The sequence below is a fragment of the Ursus arctos genome, unplaced genomic scaffold (genome assembly GCF_023065955.2).
Source record: "Ursus arctos isolate Adak ecotype North America unplaced genomic scaffold, UrsArc2.0 scaffold_8, whole genome shotgun sequence".
NCBI lineage: Eukaryota > Metazoa > Chordata > Mammalia > Carnivora > Ursidae > Ursus > Ursus arctos.
In genome coordinates, this window is record NW_026623100.1 from 72,578,246 (window position 1) to 72,599,470 (window position 21,225).

Below are 21,225 nucleotides of genomic sequence, written 5' to 3' on the forward strand. Positions count from 1 at the left end.
CAAGATCTCCTTCTTCGAGTCCTTTCCCTCCTCTGAACCCATTTCCTCTTTTGTATGAAGAACAGGGGGTTGGCCAGGATGACCCCTGGGAGCCCCTCTAACAGCTGCGAGATTAAGTTCATGCGGAGATGGTAAACTTAGACTGAGGAAGAGCACGGAAGTAAGGAATGGTCAGGTTGATGGCTATTTCTCTGTGTTCCTGAAACCCAGCCTTCCCCACCAGAGGGAAAAGCCCTAGGAGCAGCCAGGGGGAAGGACGCTGCTATCTTGTTCACTGTTAGAGGTGTGTCCCACTTCACAGGGAATGAAGTAGGAGAATGGGTCGTGGGTCCCCCTGCCCTGCTGCGGAGCTGAGGGTGTTGCTTGCTTTACTATTCCTCGGGGACCATATCATAGCTCTGAAGCCCAGCCGCCAGCCAGAATGGACTCTGGGGTCCAGACCACACAGGGCAGGAGGCGCTCCTCAAGTCAATCTGATTAACCAGTTGGCTTTTCTAAGGGTGCTCAACTAGCTCCTGCCCTCCAGTAGCTCCAGTCCAGCCGGGAAGGTGAGACAGACACCCAGGTAACTGCAATCCAGGGTCTACATGGAGCTCGAGTCGGTCAAGCTCACCTGCTCAGAAAGCAAACTCACTTTGCTCCATCAGCTCATGCCACCGACCCCGGTGCCACCAGTCACAGTGGGGTGTCTTGGAGAAGTCTTGTCCTTCCCCATCTTTGCGGGACTTGTCACAACGCTGCAGAAGGAGTCCAGGGGGGAGCTAGTAGCAGTGATGGGGCAAGGCTACGCTATGCCATTTCACAGCACTTCAAGATACATCAGCTGGAGTTCATCCATTAAAAATGAGAGCACGACAGGCGCCGGGGCTGACTGCAGGACCTCCCGGAGTCACAGTGTGAGGCTTGCTGGGCTTCACCCTGGGATGCTGTTCGCGGCAGGTGTGCGCCTTGTTCCCTTTACCATGACCTCCCAAGGGAGCATGTCACGGGCCAAGGGAACAGCGCGAGTACGGGGTTGGAGGTGCAACACTGAAGGATGTTTGGTGGCCGCAGCCTGCCCGTGTTCGCTAGCGTGCGGACTGGTGCCGTGAGGTTCTTGGGCCCTTTGGCAGGTCGTCTGCCACCTACCTACTGTCCCTTCCCCGTTTTCACTAACTTGGCTTTTGTTCAAGGCATCAGTGCTCCCAGCCTGAGGCAGTAGGTAATGATTGGACTCAAACTAATAATAGCAATCCTGTTCTTTGCTTTTTTTTTTTTTTTTTTTTTGCAAGTGATATATAGTTTAGGCCAAAGCGACAGAAGAGTTAAGTCTGTTGAAGGTGGCTGGGATGGAAGGACTTCTTGGAGATGTTTTTATTTCTTGATAGAAGGGGACTGATGCAGGGGCGCCTGGGTGGCTCAGCCGTTAAGCATCTGCCTTCGGCTCAGGTCATGATCCCAGGGTCCTGGGATAGAGCCCCGCTTTGGGCTCCCTGCTCGGCGAGAAGCCTGCTTCTCCCTTTCACACTCTCCTTGCTTGTGTTCCCTCTCTCGCTGTCTCTCTCTGCCAAATAAATAAATAAACTCTTAAAAAAAAAAAAAGTGACTGATGTAGCTGGTCCCCTGCCCCTTTTTCTGGCAGACTCGAGGTAATGTGGTGCCTGGGATGGCAGCAACCAGCTTAAATCCGTGAAGGTCAGGCCAAGAGAGTCCCAGAGATGTTCAGAAGTCATGATCTACTACCAAACAAATGTCCATCTCCAAAACTTTTTTTTTAAGTTTTTTTTGTTTTTTTTTTTAAAGTAAGTTCCAGGCCCAGCATGGAACCTAGTGCAGGGCTCGAACTCATGACCCTGAGATCAAGACCTGAGCTGAGATCAAGAGTCTGACGCTCAACCAACTAAGCCACTGAGGCAGCCCTCCAAACTTTTTTTTTTTTTTTTTGTATGAGAAAAAGAAACTCTTGTTGTTTAAGCCACTGTTTATTGAATTTCTGGTTATTTGTAGCCAAGTGACAGATAGGTCCAGTGCAAGGAAATGGAATTCGTTCTTTTTCCAGTAGGCAAAGGGACCCATAGGAGAGCTTTTGTTGTTGTTTCTAGGGTTAGTTTAAAATGAAAGTCGTACATGTGTGTAATGAAAATTTCAAGTAATAAAGAAGTGTATAAAGTAAGGAGTGAAGGGCCCCCTCTCACCAAAACTTCTAGGAGTTAAACACTATGGAAAAGGAGGGGTATGGGGAGACATGTGTGTATATTTTGCAAAAATAGGATCATGCTATACATTTGTCTATAAAGTGCTTTGCAACTGGCCTTTTTCATTTAATGAGGTAGCATGAATCCAGGAGGGTTTTGAGGAGGTGGGATATCATGGGAGCTGTACTTAAGAAAGGTGAGGTTGATATGTAATCATTAATCTATAAACAGGGCGTACATAAATCAGACAAAACCTCCCATATGAAAAGGAAAAGGGGAAACAGATTTATTGGTAATTTCCTAAATGAGGGCATTTTCATCTGATCCAGCTCCTCTGGGAGATTATTCCCATTTTACAGAGGCTTACTCAGAATCAGAATCGAATTCTTTCTGACCCCAAAGACCCTGGTTCCTCTGATTCACCAACAAGCAGGTTTGCATTTTTCCATGGGTGGCCTGTTGTAACTGCCCCCCCCCCCCCGTTTGGGTGCCTAGAGAGCATCTCCCTGGTGAGTCCTGCTAAGAAGGTAAAATGTCATGGACCTGATCCTGAAGGATGGCTGCCCCCTTTGGTGCTGGCCAAAGCTAAGTGAATAAGGCAGTGACACACTGGCATGGGTTTGGAGGCAAAGGGAGAAAGGACAAGAAAACCAAAGGAAGTGCCGTGTGGAGCCCATCAGGCTGGCTTCCTCGCCTACTGTTAAGTGAAGCTCTTGAGAAAGTGACAACTGGCAAAACTTATAGTACAGGGTAATTATGCTGTCAGAGGCATCTCTGGTGCTCAGGGCTGCAAAGATCTGCCAGTGGGATTCATCGTGAATATGCAATTTGCTGAACATTGTTAAGCCAATGTTTCCCCCAATTGGAAGTCTGACAACAGGAAGCTGCAGCTTCAATGCCCCCTCCTGTGCTGCCACAAAAGCAGAGGTGGTGAGAGAGACCACTGAGTCTTCTCCTGCCCTCCTGCCTACATGTCATGCCCTCCCCACCACTGTCCTGGGAAATCCCACCGCGGTTCAGAGACCAGTCCTAATTCAACCTCTTCCAGAAGCCTCTTCTGACAGCCCCTCCCCATGCATGTTTCCCACCTCCCACCCCATTTTCCTAACCTTTTGTGGCCTACCTTTTGAAGGAAATAAGCATATTTTACCTTACGGTATTAACTATTTATCTCTTGCCCCTTAGACTGGGAGTTCTTTGGGGGCAGGATCTTACCTGATTTCTAGTTCTTGATCAGCCTAAAAGTCATTTAAATGCCAGGAGCTACTTATGTTTTTATGGAGTGAATGACTGAATGAATGAATGAATGAATGAATGAATAACTGGTCAGGGAGGCATGTATCCTTTGTTTTTGGGCAACAGGATGGAAAGCGAGAAGGCGAGGAAATGAACTCTGGACAAGTAGCTGTGTCCAATTCAGGAAAAGCAAGCGCTTTCCCACATAGGCTCCTACTTCTGGGTGGGAAAGAAACCTGGGGATTACCATGAGTGAAGAGCATTTACCATGAGGGAAACATTGGGGTGACTACTCCAGGAAGAAGAGTCCTTAAAGGTAGTTTAGTCTTGATGCCTTTTGTGGTGAGAGAACAGAAGTGTCTGGTCTCAGGTCTCAGGGGGTCAGTGGTGGGGCTGGAACTGGAACCCTTGTCTGCTAACGTTCAGCCCACAGCTCACTTGGCTGCCCAGGTGGTTTGTTTACCCTCCTGTCTGTGGTCCTCAGCTGGATTTGGCCGTTATGATATCAGGAATGTAGACGTGTATAATTCATCAAATGTTTTCCAAGAATTTTACTTTACTTGTCTACCCAGTTCTTTAATTCTTTCTATGATCCCTGTTTTTTACCTCAGTGAATGTTTTCTGTGCACTCACTAGTAATCCCCTGTTGAAGATGCAAGAGGTCACTCCTGCAGCTGGTACCTTCACACAGCCATGTTCTTCCTTGTTCCACGTAAGTTGGCCTTCCTGGCCACCAGGGGAGCACACGGATCAGGGAGAAGGATGTTACACTGCACTGCGTGAGCTCCCGAAGGCAAAAGAAGAGAGGGGAAGCTGGAACAGTGAGGATGGTGGACTTGGGGGTAGCCTCGGGAGGAAATGGAAGGAAGTGGGACAGCAGGGTGTGGGGGAGTAGGGGAGAAGAAATGGCATCACTGGACTGTGGTCACTCGAGGCAAGGTTAAGGGTCTTATTTATGTGTGTCCCCCCTCACTGAGGGCTGAGCTTGGGCCTGGCTTCAAGAAGGGCTTTGCGAACTCTTTGTTGAGTGAATGAATGAATACAGGATGGGCAAATCCACTCTCTGGGAAATAAAATGACTGCTGTTATCCAGAATCATCTGTCCCCATTTAGCATCATACTAAAGCCCAATGGTACCTCGGGATGCAAGTCATCCGGGAGCTTTTTCAAAGTATAGATGTTGATCTCACCTCCTTCATATCGAACCAGAAAAGGGAGGGGTGATCCCCATCAGGCACGTGGAAATCAAGAATGCATACCCCTGATGTTAGAAGCTACTCTTTTAGATTTTTCCAGCTTCCCTGGCCTCTTTTGGAGATGGCCTTGCAGTGGCTGTAGATTTATCTCTGTCATATCTGGGGTGATCTATTCAGTAGGGTTTTGGTCGGGCAGAATTCTACTTGGATTTTCCACATTCACCCCTACCCCCACCCCAGGGGTCTCTGATGAAGGACTGATGGGATGTTTACGGACAGGAAAGAGGGCTTTTACACTGGAGAATCATTTTGGAATGGGAGTTCCTTGCTGGTCAGCCCCCCCTCACAAGCCACAGGGATCACAGATGATCAAGCACCCCCTGGGACCACCCTCTGCTTCCCTCTTAAAGGTTGAGAGCTTCAACCCAGCAAAGGACTACACTGCAAAGAGATTCTTTTGCTGAAGGAATCGAAGTCAAGAAAGGCAAAAACTTTCCAACACACCCATTCCTCCCCCGCCCTTGACACACGTGCACACACATCCACCTGGAGTGAAGAACATGGCTTGTCCAATTCTCACCCCTCGTGATTGGCAAAGTCTTGCCCTGCATTATCTACCTGTAGGGGGTGATATCAATTTTAGCACCCAGAAAACGTTCCCACCACAGACCTTGAAATCTCACCGTTATTACTTTGGCTTCCCTGATAAACTGAATCCCTTGGCACGGTGGACATATTAACTGATCAGTCATTGGTATGTTAGTATAAATAAATTAGTTAGAAACATTTGGGTGAGGGGAGGCCAAGGGTGGAGGAGGAAAGCACAGGGTAGGAACTATGGCACAGAGAACAAGGCACGGGAAAACAGAGTTGGCTCATTTCACACTTGGAGCCACCACTGTCCTCTTCAGAATAATCCTCCAAACCTCATCCTAGCCAGGAAGAAGTCTACCTTTTGGCTCAGCTCAAGCCCCACTTCCTAGATGAAGCCTGCCCCAAAGCAGCCGTACATGAGCCTAACAACGTATTTTTTATATGGCATGAACCACCCTTCATTTTACCTTGTGCACGCGTGGTCTCTCAACATAATTGGAACCTTTACAATAGAGCTGTGTGTGAGACACTGTATCTCAATCGTGTAGGTGAAGAAACTGAAGCTTAGTCATTTGTTCAAGGTCACACAGTAAAGGTCAAACCTGGGAGATCCAAAGTTCAAGCTGGTACATAGCTCAGCCATTCATCAGTTGTGTGACCTTAGACATGTTACTATTCTTCGGGTTCAGTTGTCTCATCTGTAGAATGGAGACAGTAATGGTATCTAGTGCAAAAGGCTGTTGTGTGAATTAAAAGAATCAATACACAGAACATACACGGAATAGTGCCTGGTACTTAGTGAACGCTCCAGAAATGTTTGCTATTATTATCGATCTTGTTATTGTTACTACTTAATATCGATTCCAGAGGATCCTTTCGCCTCTGTTTCTCTCATAGCATCTACTGGACACACAGCAGGAACTCTGTCGGTTTTAGCTCCTTTTCCTTTGTCTTTCTGAAAATTGCCATCAGGATCAGAAATATGTCACAACTGCTTGTTTTATGGAACAAAGATTTTCATATTCCCCGGGAAAAGCAGCCAAACCTGGCGCTACCGGATCAAAGCAAGCAGGGTTCAGGGACTTGAGCTGCGGCCCTTGCCTGGCTAGAGTTCAGAGGAAGATTCCTTGGAAACCCACAGTAGAGACGGAGAGCCAAGGCCCTGTCATCGGATGCTTCCAGGCCCATATCACTGACACGTTGCGATCCAATGTCATGTTCTCGGTCCTCGACAGGCCTGTCTGATAAAGGGCTGACTAATGGGCAGGAAGGGGAAAGTTTTGCCAACGTATTTGTTTCCATTAGATTATGGATGTATTTTTAGTGTGGCTGAGAAATAGCTAGGATCTTGACCTGCAAGATGATTTTTGTAGATGAGGACCAGGAAAAGAATCCTAGCCAAAAAAAAAAAAAAAAAAATTGCAAAAGTTGCTGCTGTTGGGAACTCCATCTTTTCATTGCTACTGGCTCTTTATGTTAAGATGGGGCTCAAGTATGCTTTCTTCTGGGAAGTTCCCCCGGATCCTCTTCCCAGCACTATCCATTTTTCACGGAACCTAGCACAACATTAACCTCACTGTATCACCATTGTCAGTTTCCTTGACAGGCTCCCTTATCAACTGAGCAGCTTAAGTACAGTAGCCATGGCTGTTAGTTCATTTCAGTGACCCCGGCTCTTAATCGGAGAGTGTTGTAGAGGAGATGCTCCATAAGTTTAATGAATGGATGAATAGATGGATGGATAGTTGGATGGATGGATGGATGGATGGATGGATGGATGGATGGATGGATGAAATACCAAGACCAAGCAGACATTCTACGCTGGTAAATCTTACTCCAAGTGTGACTACAGGTCCTATGTCTTAGCATCTTTCACCCATTGTTAGGTGTTTGTCCCTCATGTGACATTACATTTGCCTAACACCGCCACAGGCCTGCTTTTCATGTGATGTTCAAGTCATGTGGGCAAATACATGTCTCTACTGCCAAACTGACACGAGGAGAGAAATGCAAGCAATCATCATGGTCCACCAGTCCAGCGCACTCCCTGCAGAGGCACTCCAGTGGGGATAAAGATTTGAGGAGCAGGCACAAGAAGAGGGCAAAGGTACAGGGTGTCCTTAGATTAGCAAATTATAGACAACAGTTTCTCATGTTTAAAAAACAAACCCGCATTGTGACCAACTGTTGGGACCTTTATGGCCACGATTTAACTCTCTATTTGGATGAAGTTTCCATCAGGCCCCAGTGCATCGAACAGAGTGAAGCCCTGGGGAGGTTGTCAGGCCCAGCTCAGGCAGCAGAATAGAGTATCTTGGCACCATCTACTCTGGGTAAAGAAGAAGCACACACAGAGTGAGTCCATTTCTGCTTGTCATGGCCTCAGATCTCATCCACAGAGAAGCTCAAATGGCAACCCAGCTGCCCATCTTGCACCTGACCTTTAGAAGAGAGGCTACTGACAGACAGAAGCCCTCCAAGAATGTACCTTCTGTGCAGAGACTGCTAGCTGTCCCCCATCCAGTCTTCTCTCCTTCCAAGGTAATTGACTTCTTAGCTAGGCCATCCAAAATTGAAGCCACTTTCCCAGTGTCCCTTGCAGCTGGGTGTTGCCACAAAATTAAGTTCTGGATATGGCTGAGGTGATGTGTGCAATTTCTGGGTCTTGCCCTTAAAGGGAGGGGCATATTCTCCTTTCTAGCTTGTCCTTCCCACTAGCTGGAAGGTGACACTGTGATGAGCCACTTGGGGTCATGTGAATCAGAGCAACAGCCTAGGAAGGGGCACAAGGAGAAAAGGGGACTGAGTTCTGGATGGCTCGAGGAGTAGTGCTGCTAGGTTAGCTTAGACTTTCTGCTAGAGAAAAACACTCTTCAGTCATGTTGAAACCACATGAGTCTGTAAATGAATTGAATGTATATGTGTGTTTTTATGTATGTGTATAAAATCTCTCTTACACATACACACCCAGCAGGATCTTCATTTTCTCCTATTGACAGTTATTAATTCAACTGAGTTTTGGTCCTTCAAGGAAGTCATTCATCCATTTGAACAATAAACACATATTAACATCTGTCTCTAACACAAAATAATAGGACATCTCCAATATCTTTGAAATCTTACAAGGAAATTATGAGACTGATTCTTATGAAAACAGTCATTCTTGCTTGATATATATTTTGTTAATTCTCCATCAACTAGAATCCTCAGTTACCCAAGGCATTCTTCATCAGTCTGGATGCTAAGATTTTTTGATTCAGGTGGCTGATTCAGGTGGCTAATGCAACTTCTGAAGTCCCCATCTTGTCCTCAACCTGAAAGCTGAACAGACAGTGCCCCAACTCCTGTCATCCCTTAACTCCAGGACATCCCCTCGTCTTATGTAAGCTCTCCCAAAGCTGGCTACATCCTCATCCAGTGAGTTACCCCGGCAACCCACCTGTGTCATCTCGAAAGATGTCTCCAGGCACCAGCTTCTGAGTCTGCATGAGATTTGACTGAGGCCAAGCCATAAAGCCACAATATATTAGCTCTAACAAGATGTCATCATTTATCATGCTCCTGGTAGGTAAGCCACATGGTCTTAAAAGAACATGGATAAAAATAAGTCCTACCTTGACTATGCAGTGAGATTTACTTAGAAAGCAGACACAGCTATCTATTTTCAGGGACCCTCTATGTCTTTTATGATCTCCCTTGCATTTCTTCTAAAATTCTTTCAGTTTTCACACTTTTCTCTGACACTCTCATTACAAACTCAAACGTAAACAGCCTAATTTCCAAGTCATCAGATAGCTTTTTCATATTAGACCTTTCTAGTTTTACATTTTAGCCTTTCATTTCCTCTTTGGGAAAATAATATTTGAGGAAGTTCATTTGGCTACTCTTTTCCTGCAAGTGCCTCGCATCTTCATAAGAAAATTAGTTAACCACTTGCCTCTGACAATGGATGTTATGTGATCCTGTTAGGTTGCATCCTGCTTATTTAAACATTCTATATCAAAATGGTTCATTATGAACCTCTGTGGCTTATTATTCTAGATAACACACTATAAAACGTTTCACTTTTTTCATTTATTCTTCGAATTGTATTTCAGCTAATCTATAAGAGAGAGTCCTTTATTTACTTATTAATTTGTTCTATCAACCAACTAATTTTTACTGTTGAGTGCTAGGGATGCAGAGATGGGTAAGATACAGTCTCTGTCCCTGTGCGTAGTTGGACAGGAAAACGGCTACGATACCAGGTGACCTATGGCACAGGGACATTCACATTTAGCAGAGATCTAGCAGTGACAGCCACACTTGACTTCTAGAATCCTGGCATTAGAAGTGAACTTAAGAGGTCATGTGGTTCTCTACGTCATTTTACAGAGGAAGAAACTGAGGCCGTGCCTACCTTTCACCTTCTACCTCTCATCCCCTCAATCTCCTCTGTTCAGCCATATTGAACTTCTGTCTGTCGACCATGGAGTTCACTCCCATATCTGCCTTTGTACCATATTTTATTCATTTCTAGATCTCCAGAACAAAGCAGCTGGTGCGGTACAAAAAAAATTTTTCGTGTGGTCCCACACATGTTCTGAGGGAGTTAGGGCAGGATGACCAGGCTTTTCAATAAACTGAGACTCTCTGACTCAGAGAGGTTATTAACTGGCCCAGAATCACACAACTTGTTGGCAGTGTCATCCTGACTAGGACCGGGACTTCCGCCTCTCATTCCCATTCTACTTTGTATGAAGTAGGATACCTCCTCCTACAAGGAACAGAAGACCAACTAAAGGGGGCCTAAACCATGAAAGGTTGAGTATCCCACACAACATATGGTCCAGATACCGTTTCAGGACTGACCCAGCACATCTGGGATATCACCGAGGTCCCAGGTTCTTTCCGACTTTCTACTCTACCAGGTTCAGCGTGGAAGCAATATCTCTCTTTAGCACGACAGCTGTTCCTGGTGTCACACGCACACCACCAATACCAGCACGCCAATCTTCCTATGTGGGAAAAAAAAACCTTTTCCACAACCCTCCCCAGCCCCCCAACAGATCTTTCCTCAGATCCCTTTCGACTAGGATCAGGTGACACGCCCACATCCTAGATGCAGAGCAGACTGGGAAAGTGTGTACCTGGATTGTCAGCTTCTGCACTGGGAGGTTGGCCACAACCGGAGAGGAAGGCGTGGGAAGAGGGAGATGGCCACTGGGTAGGTAACCAACAGTGTCTGATGCCCCATTTAATCAAGCCACCCCTTCGTGTCTCTTGGGGTCACTGCCAGCCATGATCCCATAATGTGTGGTCATTAAATGTGCTTGAGAAGGAAGTTGCAATTCCTCGAGGTGGGTGGGCTTCTCCAACCTCAAAGAGATAGTCACCCCACTGGGTTTTCCACTGACCCAACGCCAGCACAGCCCACAAGGAGCTCTCACATTGTCAGACTCTGTCTCTTTGGCCCTCATGAGAACCCTGGGAGGCAGGAAAGGCAGGTCTTCTGATGGGGAAATGTGGTCTTGGAGAGAGAAGAGTGAAGAGTGAAGTGCAGCAGCAGAGCCAGGACGCGGAACCTGCTGTGAAGCCACACCTCTTGCACCTTGCCCCTGCCATGCTCTCCCGTAAGTCAGCTGGAACCACACTGGTCATTTACTTGAATGTTTTTAATTAAATACTATGGTGAGAAAAACCACACAAACCATCCTTATGAGTAGGGATTGGGCCCCCTGAGATTTCCATGAAGGACCCACCTACCTAGGAAGGAGCACTGGCAGTCGAGTCCAGCTGCTTGCATTTGAATGTTGCGTGACCTTGGGAAAGTTATTAACCACTTTGTGCCTCTGTTACCTCACTTGTAAAATGGAGGAAATAATGATACCTTCCTCATAGACCCTTGTGAGGAACAAATGAATAATATATGCAGAGTACTGTGCTTGGAACAGTGCCTGACACTCAATAAGCATTCAATTAATGTTGGCTATTATCACCTATTTATTATTCATCTGTGCATCTTGCCATCTTTTGATTTATTCTAAAGGACCTAAGGTGTGCCTAGTTTCTATGGTGTTTTATGTTGTAAAGCCAACCAGCGCCCCACCTTGCCCTGCCATTGTGACCCATACTCATAAAACAAACCATGGGTCTTTATTTTCAAACTAAAACGTACGTGTGTGTGTGTGTGTGCGTGTGTGTGTGTGTGTGAGAGAGAGAGAGAGAGAGAGAGAGACAGCCCCCTGGAGCAGACAGTAAACTTGATTGCACAGGATAACAGAAACTGTCCGGCCACCAACTCAATATCTAGTGTTGAGATGCTTTGCCTCAAATGGGATGCTGTTCCTCTGGGTCCAGCCCTCGGTGGGTGCTGTGCACATGCCCCAGGGACCCTGCCTGAGTGCCTTGTTCAGACGAAGTCATTTTCTCCTACAGCCTTTCTCTGGAGTTAATGTAACACCTGCGAGCTGTTAATGTCTGCTGTGGAGAAGTGCAAGGGGAGGGCTCCTGGGTGGCTCAGTCGTTAAGCGTCTGCCTTCGGCTCAGGGCGTGATCCCTGCGTTCTGGGATCGAGCCCCACATCAGGCTCCTCCGCTGGGAGCCTGCTTCTTCCTCTCCCACTCTCCCTGCTTGTGTTCCCCCTCTCTCTGGCTGTCTCTCTCTGTCAAATAAATAAATAAAATCTTAAAAAAAAAAAAAAAGAAGTGCAAGGGGAGGGGAGGGGGAGATTCTGCTCTCTGCTGGCTCACCTCCCCAGCCACTGGGAGCATTTCCTCTGGCACCTGTGCCTGGGACAGGCTCTTCTCTTCCTCCCTTCCCCTCTTCCCACACAGGAGCAGTGGCGGCAGCGGCTCGGCCAGCCTGGAGGGATTGCAGGCGAAATGTGGGGAAGACTGGTTCTCATGACTGAAAGCCAGGGCAGGCCTCTCCAAAGGGAGGGACAGTCTCCGGGAGCAGATGGCCACTTGAGGCCGCACAGAGCTGAACAGACCATGAAAAATTTCTGCTGCACAAGCACATGGTGAGGCCAGAGTCCTCACCCCTGTGATCCTGTCACCAGTCCCCAAGGCCCCAGTACTAATGAGAGTGACCTTGAGCCTTTATTGAGTACGTTTAATGTCAAGCCCTTGCAAGGTACATACAAAGAATCATTTCGACAAGGGGAGTGGAGGGAAGTGGAGGGCCCTGTGCAAGAATTTGCAGCTCTTACACCTCAGAGGTGTCAACATTCCCCCCCCCACTTTCAAAATTATTAGTCTGGCTCCAGGGCTGCTCTTCCCACAAAAGAAGCTGCCTTTTCAGTAATACCTCACACATTCTAAGCCACTCTCTGGGTCTCTGATAGAAGAATCTAAGCCAAAGATGATAGTATGCACTATCCTACCACATATCCTTTGATCATTTGGTGTAAACTATATACACAAAAATACAGGACAATAACCATATTGTATTTTTTCCTGAAAACAACGCAAATCACACCATTTGTCTTTAGTTGAGTTTGCTTTTTAGTTGAGAGGGAAGGACTTTCATCTACAGAGGAGATGGGTGTGGGGGCCCGAGGGCAAGGATGCAGCCTTGTCACTGTTTTCAAGCCAAGAGATTTAATGAATTCACCTTCTTCTCAGCAAGTCACCAGCTCCTCTCTGTGACAGAAACAAAGGCCCAGGGAAGTCCTGCTCCCCATGGGAGTGGAGGGCTCCCAGCTGGCCATTCTGCTGGGAACTGGACCAGGATGAGAACTGAACTAGCCCTGTGGGCTGGCTTCAGCCTCTGCCACTGAAGCAAAGAGGTGGAGAGGCTGCCTGGGCAGACAGGCTCTGTGAAGGACAATTCCAAAATGCCCCTGAACAGGTTCCCTATCGCTCCATGATCAGGGCCCTGTCCACCTCTTGCTCTGTGGAGGCAGTGTTTTCACCTTGTCTGTCTGTCTAAGTTCTTCCCGAGACCTCAGCTCCCAGCTTGTGTGCCGCCCCCTTCCCGTCTGCCCAGGAAGCCTTGATGGACCCTCCATGACCCTCTGTCTCCCTTCCCCGCCCCTGAGCTCCCAAAGCTCTGACTGACCCATATCCTCACTTAGCTCTCTGCATCTGTCTGCCTGCAAGGCATCTATCTCCCCAGAAAGTGGGGGACTTGCATGGGTGTCCCCCCTGCTGGTTCCCTCTGTCGTTAGTCTCGTGCCGCACACGCAAGGTACAGACAATAAATACTCAATGAATAACTCAATCAACCTTTCCTAAGCCATTCACTTGAGGGCACACTGCAAGCTCCTGCAGTTCACTCACTGAGTCACCGAGAACACTTACAAGGGAGATGAAAGTTAATGGCTCATGCCCAGTACTGTCATTACATTGTCTTAAGAAGCATACAACACCAGGTCGCCAGAAAGTCCGTGGTCGTCTAACACATCTTGGTAGGAAACCATCTGTTCACCTGGTCCACAAGATTCAGGACTTTCGGGCTTTTCTGGCACTTGATGACCTCTGTGATTAGGCCCCACTCACATCTCCAACATCACTCTTCCCCTGACACCAGTATGGTCACTCGACACAGCTGCTGGCTATTCCCTTTACCAGCCGCCAGTCTCCCTGCCCCTGTGCCCTTGCTTAGGTTGCCCCTCCTCTTAAGGAAATCCTTAAACCTACAGGTCCTACCTATATTTCAAGATATGTTGAATCTTCAGATATTAACACAGAAATTTGCTAGGCTGGAATGCCTACACCAGCTTTGGGACAAATGTCACATTCTCTGTTGTCTTTTAGCTATCTACATAGACTGCTCTAGTAGGCTGCAAGCCCTTTAATGAGGGAGACAGTCTGGCTTGAATTCTGCATCCCCCATGGCTCTTGGCTACAGGTTTGTTACAGATACCACTCAGCAGTGTTTGTGGAAGGCGGTCGACTGCTAATAGCGTCTCTGGATTACCATCTACAGAGGGATTCTCCTCCACTAGAGCTAATGAGGCCCTTGGACATTTTGTAGATGGATTTAGCCCTATTTTGCTGGACTCCCTCCCATGTCCCCCCCATTTAGGACTGCATTTCTATGAGAGGGGAGAAGTGACTTAGAGCTCTGGACAGGAGATGATTCATAGCAACATCGGGTGGTCACAAGGGTGGAACCCCAAGCTCTGTAACTACCCTCAGAAGGAAACGTCAATGGTTCAAGACCCATTCCAAGTGGAGCCAAGAAAGCGAATAATCAATGACAGAGAACATTCTTCCAGCAGGTGCTCCATGGGCCACAGGAAGAGAGGGAGGCAATGATTCCCACCAAGCTGAGTCAATGGTACCAGATCCAAATCCCTGTTACCCTCTCAAAGGTCAGAAAAATCCAGTAATGTAAAGCAGCTTTTATAATGAGAGGTCCAGACATGATTTTGTATCTTCAGGTCCAATTCTGTAATAGAAATGGGCTATTTCTGCCTCTTTGACTCTATTTCCAATGAGAAATGGATTGTCCTTTAACAATCAGCTGCAGAGAATAGCTAAAGGGAGAGTAGGTCCTTCTGGCTTGAAACCTCCATCATCAGGCTGGAGTTGAGACACATCCTTTTGGGTGTGTGAAGCAATGAAGAAACAGCTCAATCTTGGACTGCCCCCTGACTCCCAAGGGCTTCAGTTTCCTCCTGTGTAAAATGGGAGGAGACGGGGGGTGGGCCTACTGGGAGACTTCTAGAGGGCTCTTTCCAGCCTTATCCTGAGGGCAGAGAAGTTGAGGTACCATCTAAGAGCATTCCTTTGGATATCATGGCTGCAGGGACCATTGATAACTCTCTAACTGACACCTGCCCTATCACCGGAAGGCAAAATCCCAAGGTGTGGAAGCCATCCAAAATAATTTCACACCCTGTGAGACAGGAGAAGGTTATCATTTCCTCCCCTCAGGGATAAATGCTCTCTCTAATGCAAGACGCATGGTAGCTAGCTATTCCCTGAGACAATCTCACAATAAAATGCCTTTGGAGCCTCACACGGGACTTTGTTTTCCCAGAACTATAACTTTATTGTCATCTCTTCCTTGAGATTTCAGCCCCTAGCTCTTGTTTTCCACATTAACTCAAGTTGAAGTGCAGCCTCGATCATGTTGGCAAACATTCCAAATGGAAATGAATTCCCAGGTTCTCACTAAAAATTGCAACGTCCTCACCAGCCCAATCTGGATGACATTTTGTGTCTTATGTAATGTCTGTTTCCCGAAGGAATCAAAATGTTTCTGTATATAGTTCTGCCCAACAAATTTTTAATAAGGCCTATTCCTAATTACCTCTTAGGAACCAGCAGGGTCTGAATCCCTGAAAACTGGTCATCCAAAAATCTGTTTTGAGTCCAGAGTTTTAGTTTCAAACTTGATTTGAATCAGATGTTGAGAAGCCACAATAGCTATCTCTGTCACGTTTCCTTTTGATAAAATATCTCAGCTCTTGATGCCACAACCCAAGAGATGGGGTAGGCTGGCATCTGCAAGCACTCCCAGGCCCGGGTGCCTAAGGTCAAGCCACTGATGAGCCTTATCTTGGGCAAGATGATCTGTTATTTACAAAGCACTTTGGTTGGCGCTCGCATTAAGTAAGCAGGGCTCAGAATAGTCTCCCCATTTGATAGATTAGGAAACTGAGAGCCAGAGTGGTTAGTTGATTTATTTAACAAACCTTCAAGCATAGGGCTTTCCCAAGGTCACACGGCTAGCATATGGTAGAAGCAGGTACACATCCAGCCTTCAGGTTAAACCTACTGCATTTATGTGTATTCAGGCAAAACACCAACAGCAGTATAGGCTCTGGGAAATGGAGGAGGGCTCTAATTAGCGAGAAGGTGAGAAAAGCTTGCATAATTGTGTTGTAAAGACATCACAGCCTTGTCAAAGGAGGTGGGGGGACCAAAGTGGCTGGAATGCAGAGAAGGAAGAGACTGTTCTGATTCAAGAATGGAGAGATGAAGGAAGGTTCTCCTGGGAGAAGCTTTTGAGCTGGTCCTGGAAGGATGGCTAGGATGGAGTGACAAAGGAGCATTTGAGGCATTCTGCTTTGCAACAAAGTAGACCAGAGAAGCTTCCAGACGCTTGCTCCTGAATGTAGCCAAGAGGACAGAGGATGCACAGTAAGGTGGAGAGAATGCTGCTTGCAAGCTGGTGCAGGGGCTCCTCCGTGCTTGTCTCTCTGCAGCCTTGGGCACGTCTCCCGACTTTCCAACCAGTAAGCCCCGAAGGGAGGGCACTCTACTCCGAGGTCTCCTTCCTCGGTAGGTCAAGGTGAGAGCCAAGTGAGCGAACCGTCAGAGTGAAGCATGGGAGAGTTGTCAACAAAGGAAGGGGACATAGACAAGGGAGAGAAGAGAGGGATAGAGGGAGGGAGAAACAAGAGAGGAGGACTGCGGTAGGAGTGCCTGCTGTGTACAGGCTTTTTCTTCAACAGGTGGTTTTCACATTCTCTCAGCAGGACTGCCAAGTGGCTCTTGTTTGTTTGTTTCATTTTGTTATGTTTTTGTTTCAGCCTAATAGGCTCAGTCTGTGGGCCTCTTGCCAATGCCATAGGAAGGGGCTCTCAAACACAATAGTCGTTTTTAATTCCAGCTTTTGGGATTCTAGCCAGTGAGACTCTTGAGTGTCCAGATGGACCCACAGCTCCTTATGTCCAAATCGCCCTTTCTTTGAAGATCAGCTTCAATATCACCTTTCCCTCCAGCCCCCCCTGGGTCCAGAGGCCCTTCCTTGTCTTTCATGGTCCTCATAGCAATCACAGACGTATGTACACAGTAAGCCTACACTAGACTATTGGCTCCTTGATGGCAGACCACACCACAGTGGCCCAAGGAACGGAACCCTGACGTTCTTGGTAGACACAGGGCCTACACAGCACCGGGCACAGAGGTATGCTCAGGAGAGCGGATGGAGAACAGGGATTGCATTTTATTTCACTGGGGCCTTCCCATTTTCATTTTCATGGGAATTTGGACAAAATACGATTTAATTAACGGGCCCCAAATCAGGAAAACATTGCCTGCAAACCCGTAACAAATTTAACAAGGTGCAGATAAGAAACTTTCATTCTTATTTCCTTCCAGTGAAGTTTATTTGAAAGTATAGTTTAAGAGGGGATGTTTCTCCATTTGTCTTAATGTCAGTTAAGACCCACTGACTCTGCTGTCGTGGGAATGAGAGTGTTAGGCCTGCCAATGGTTAGAAGTATCTTCAGTGGTTCTTAACTTTTCTTCACCTATGGAACAGTTTATAAATCTGATGAAAGCTATCCCAAAAGAGCATAGATACAAACTTTTACATACCATCTCAGTGTGTACAGAATTCCAGAAGCCTACCCAAGGATACTCCCAGGTTAAACTCTAGACCAGTACTTCTCAAAATGTCATTCGTGGGTTTTCTCCATTAGAACTATACGTGAGGTCTTCCTAGGAATCCAGTTACTGGGGCTCTGTCCTAGGCCCAGTGAAACAGCAACCCTGAAGAAGGGGCCCAGCAATCTGCCAATTACATAGTCAGCCCAAGTGATTCTGAGACACATTCAAGTTTGAATTGGCCATCGATGTAGATAGACTTTTTCATTTGCAAAGTCACTTGATCAAAGTCACACAGCAAACAGGGCAAAATGAGATGCAAGTGTTTTATTTCATATTCTACAACACAAAGATGAGAGGCCTCAAATCCTACAATTAGTATATGTTTGCATAGAACTTTCAGGAGGCATGCCTTTTACTCCTGTTGCTGGTGTTTAGGCATAAGAACACAATTTGTGAGTGAAATTCTAAAACTCTATAGAGAATTATAGAATACGGTTGTGATACTTTACTAGCCAGAAAATTTTCTTATTCTATTGAGGTATCTTTATCATACACTGTTTACGTGCTGCAGATTCTATGACATCATTTATTTTTATTTCTTTTAATACTTGTCTCTGAGTAGTTGTGTCAATAGAGTTTTGGTGCGGGGCGCCAGGGTGGCTCAGTCAGTTAAGCGTCTGCAGTCAGCTCAGGTCGTGATCCTGAGGTCCTGGGATCGAGCCCCACGTCGGGCTCCCTGCTCAGTGGGGAGCCTGCTTCTCCCTCTGCCTCTGCCTGCTGCTCCCCCTGTTTGTGCTCTCTCTCTCAAATAAACAAAATCTTCAGAAGTTAGAGTTTTAGTGAGTAGACTTTTATTTCCAAAGCTGTAGGCCTAGAAAATTCCTTACTGAACGGAATTCCACCAATATATTTTTGTAAAATAAACATGATACCGAGCTTGGAAAAGGTAAAAACGGTCTACTGAGAGATGTTTTATCTTCTAAAAGGCGAAGAGAAATGTTTGCCTTTCATCACTGCATTCATTCACTTCTTATTCTAATATCCCATCTTGAAATTAATCTCTTCTTTCTCCTCTTGCCCCACCAACAAGCATTTATGTCATTCTGCCCTGCACTGGGGTTAACTGCACCTTCTCGATTAGCCTGTGAGATCCTGGAGGGCAGGCAGGACTCATCCTTTAGTCATTTCTATATGTCTCCACTACAAGGCTCCCTGAGAAGGAGATACACAGCCTGCATTTAATATAATTCACTCAACAAACACTGATGGCAGGCTGTGGCAGGCTCTGTGCTAACCACTGGGTCTTATGTTGATTGAAATGAGGTGACTGTGGTCTACACGATGAAAGAACGAACCGAACTAAGAAGACCCATGCCCAGACCTGTGTTCTGTGCAGCTCGCTCCTGCGGCTGTATGTTGGAGGGGCTGGCAGGGGCTGATGGGGGGCTGCCGTGGAACCCCGTTGTGAGGCAAGGGCCGTGTGCTGCGGTGAGAGCATGCCCATCTATACTCTATGTCCTTCCTTTACTCTTTCTGGAACACTAGGCCTCATTTTTCTGAACCTCAGTTTTAAACATTTTTAAACATAGACCTAATGAAGGAGGTCTTTTCCATTTTTGATACAAAGGCTTCTAAAGTTGAGATTTTAGGGCTCCTGGCCGTGCAGAGGGGTCTCTCTCATTATCCTGCTCCTCCCCACACCCTCAAAAGAGTGGGGTTCTACAGCGGCGAAGTGTCTCTCCTGGGGCCTGAAGTGGGTCAGGCTGGTGACAGTAGAGGCACCAGGCTGACCACACAGACAGGACGGCGGGGGCCACAGGCCATTTTGCTCACTCTGCTGGATTCCATGATGTCTCACTGTCCACAGTGAAAGAGAAGGAGCCACTGAAAAGTGTCTATTCACCAGGATAAGGACGGCGTCTTGCTGAATATTTGTTCTTTGCAGTAGCATTAAAGGAAGTCTTTTCTTGTCAGTCCTTCTCTTGAGCCTTATTACATAATCTACATCTTTCTGTGGGCTTCTTCCTTCTAGCATATCAGAGCTGTCTTTTTTTTCTCCCTGTGTACATGACATATTTCCTCTGTGGTTCTCCTTTTATTGTGTCCTTGGACAACTCTGGAAGGAGAAGAAGACTTTGCCTGCTTTCTGGGGCACCTGGGTGGCTCAGTTGGTTAAGCGTCTGCCTGTGGCTCAGGTCATGATCCCAGGGTCCTGGGATCAAGCCCTGAGTCCGGCTCCCTGCTCAGTGGGGAGTCTGCTTCTCCCTCTCACTCTGCCCCTCTCTCTGCTCGTGCTTTCTCTCTCTCTTTCAAATAAATAAATAAAATCTTAAAAAAAATACTTTGCCTGCTTTCTGATGATTCAACACAAGAGCACAGGCTGAGTTTGAACATGGATGTTAAGAGGCTGCCAAGAATCTATACTCCACCCAGAATGTCAGATATTCTCTTTCCGGAATAAAAAAATCCACTGCGGGCTGGATGGGAGAGGTGAAGGAGGGAGATGATGTTGGTATAAGTACATCGATTGTACCACAAAATTCTGAGCTGTCTCTAATGTTTACAGGTCCCCCCCCTTCCATCTTGAGGCCGGTGCTCTTCCAGGTGCATTTCCAGTACGTAAATGAAATACCTCATTTCCTGCATTTCAACTATTTCTTCAAAGGCAAACCTCTCTCATTTTAAACAACTAGTGGGGAATATGGCACACAGAGCTTTCTTAAACACAGAGTGACAGCTTGCATGACCTCCAGTGATACGAAAGTAGCTCTGACAAATCTCATTTGTCTGTACTTTCCTTGGGGCTGAGAGTGAAGACAGTTGTGAGGCTCAGGCTAACTCCTGGGTGATAAAACGTTAGAAGATGTGACTTTGAAAACTACAGAGTGGTTGAATAATATAGCAAAAATGCATACCATCTTGCTTCCCTGAAAACGTAATTTATATCAATTGAATAATAAATGTATTTCTCAGTATTTCTACATGAAAAAGCGCCACATGATAAAAACTCCTGTCTTAGGTCTTAGAAATGGCACAGCGAGCTTATAATACACACACGTGCCACTCTAGGTGTACCTTTCTACACACAGTTAAGGAGGCAGTTTTGTATATACCTGGGGCCCTCGGCTATTCCGCTTTGGCTTAATGAAAATCCTGGGTCCCTGACGCTCATCAGGGGTCCTTACGGGGTTACTGAGCTTTTAGTAATGCAGTAAGCACCCATCTGCAAACTCACCACCCAAAACCACAGCCGCCACTGAGCTACAATGTTCATCTAACCATGGGGCCCTACCCCCCAAGCCATCCCTCGCCTCCTTCCCACTGGATGTAGCCACCGGTCTGGATCTTGTGTTCACGCTTTTATTTTACTGCATTTATTTGTAGTCCCTTAGAATTTTTTAAAAATCTTATTTGTGTTTAATTTAGAATATTTGAAGACTTACTTTTTGCGCTTGCTGTTTCCACAATGCTAGAGTTCAACTGCTTTGACTGCTATGTGAATAGATCATAGTTTATTTTCCACTCTCCCTTTGATGGGCATTTGGGCTGCTTCCCAGTTTTGCTATTGCGAACAGTGCAGCTGGGAGCATTCTTACACATGCCCCTGCTTGTACACGTTCAAGGATGGAACTGTTGGAGCACAGGCGAGGTGAAACGCTCAACTTCAGGATGGAAAAGCAATGTTCATACATGACACAGTCATTCCCCACACATAGACGCAGGTGGATGGTTCGTATCACTCAAACTGGTGGT

At 46.7% G+C, this 21,225-nt stretch overlaps 1 protein-coding gene across 1 annotated transcript in view; it reads right to left on the reverse strand.

Annotated features, from left to right (window-relative positions):
• VSNL1 (visinin like 1) overlaps positions 1-21,225 on the reverse strand; it is a 97,464-nt gene that overhangs the window by 36,773 nt on the left and 39,466 nt on the right. The gene's annotated exons all lie outside the window — the stretch shown is intronic.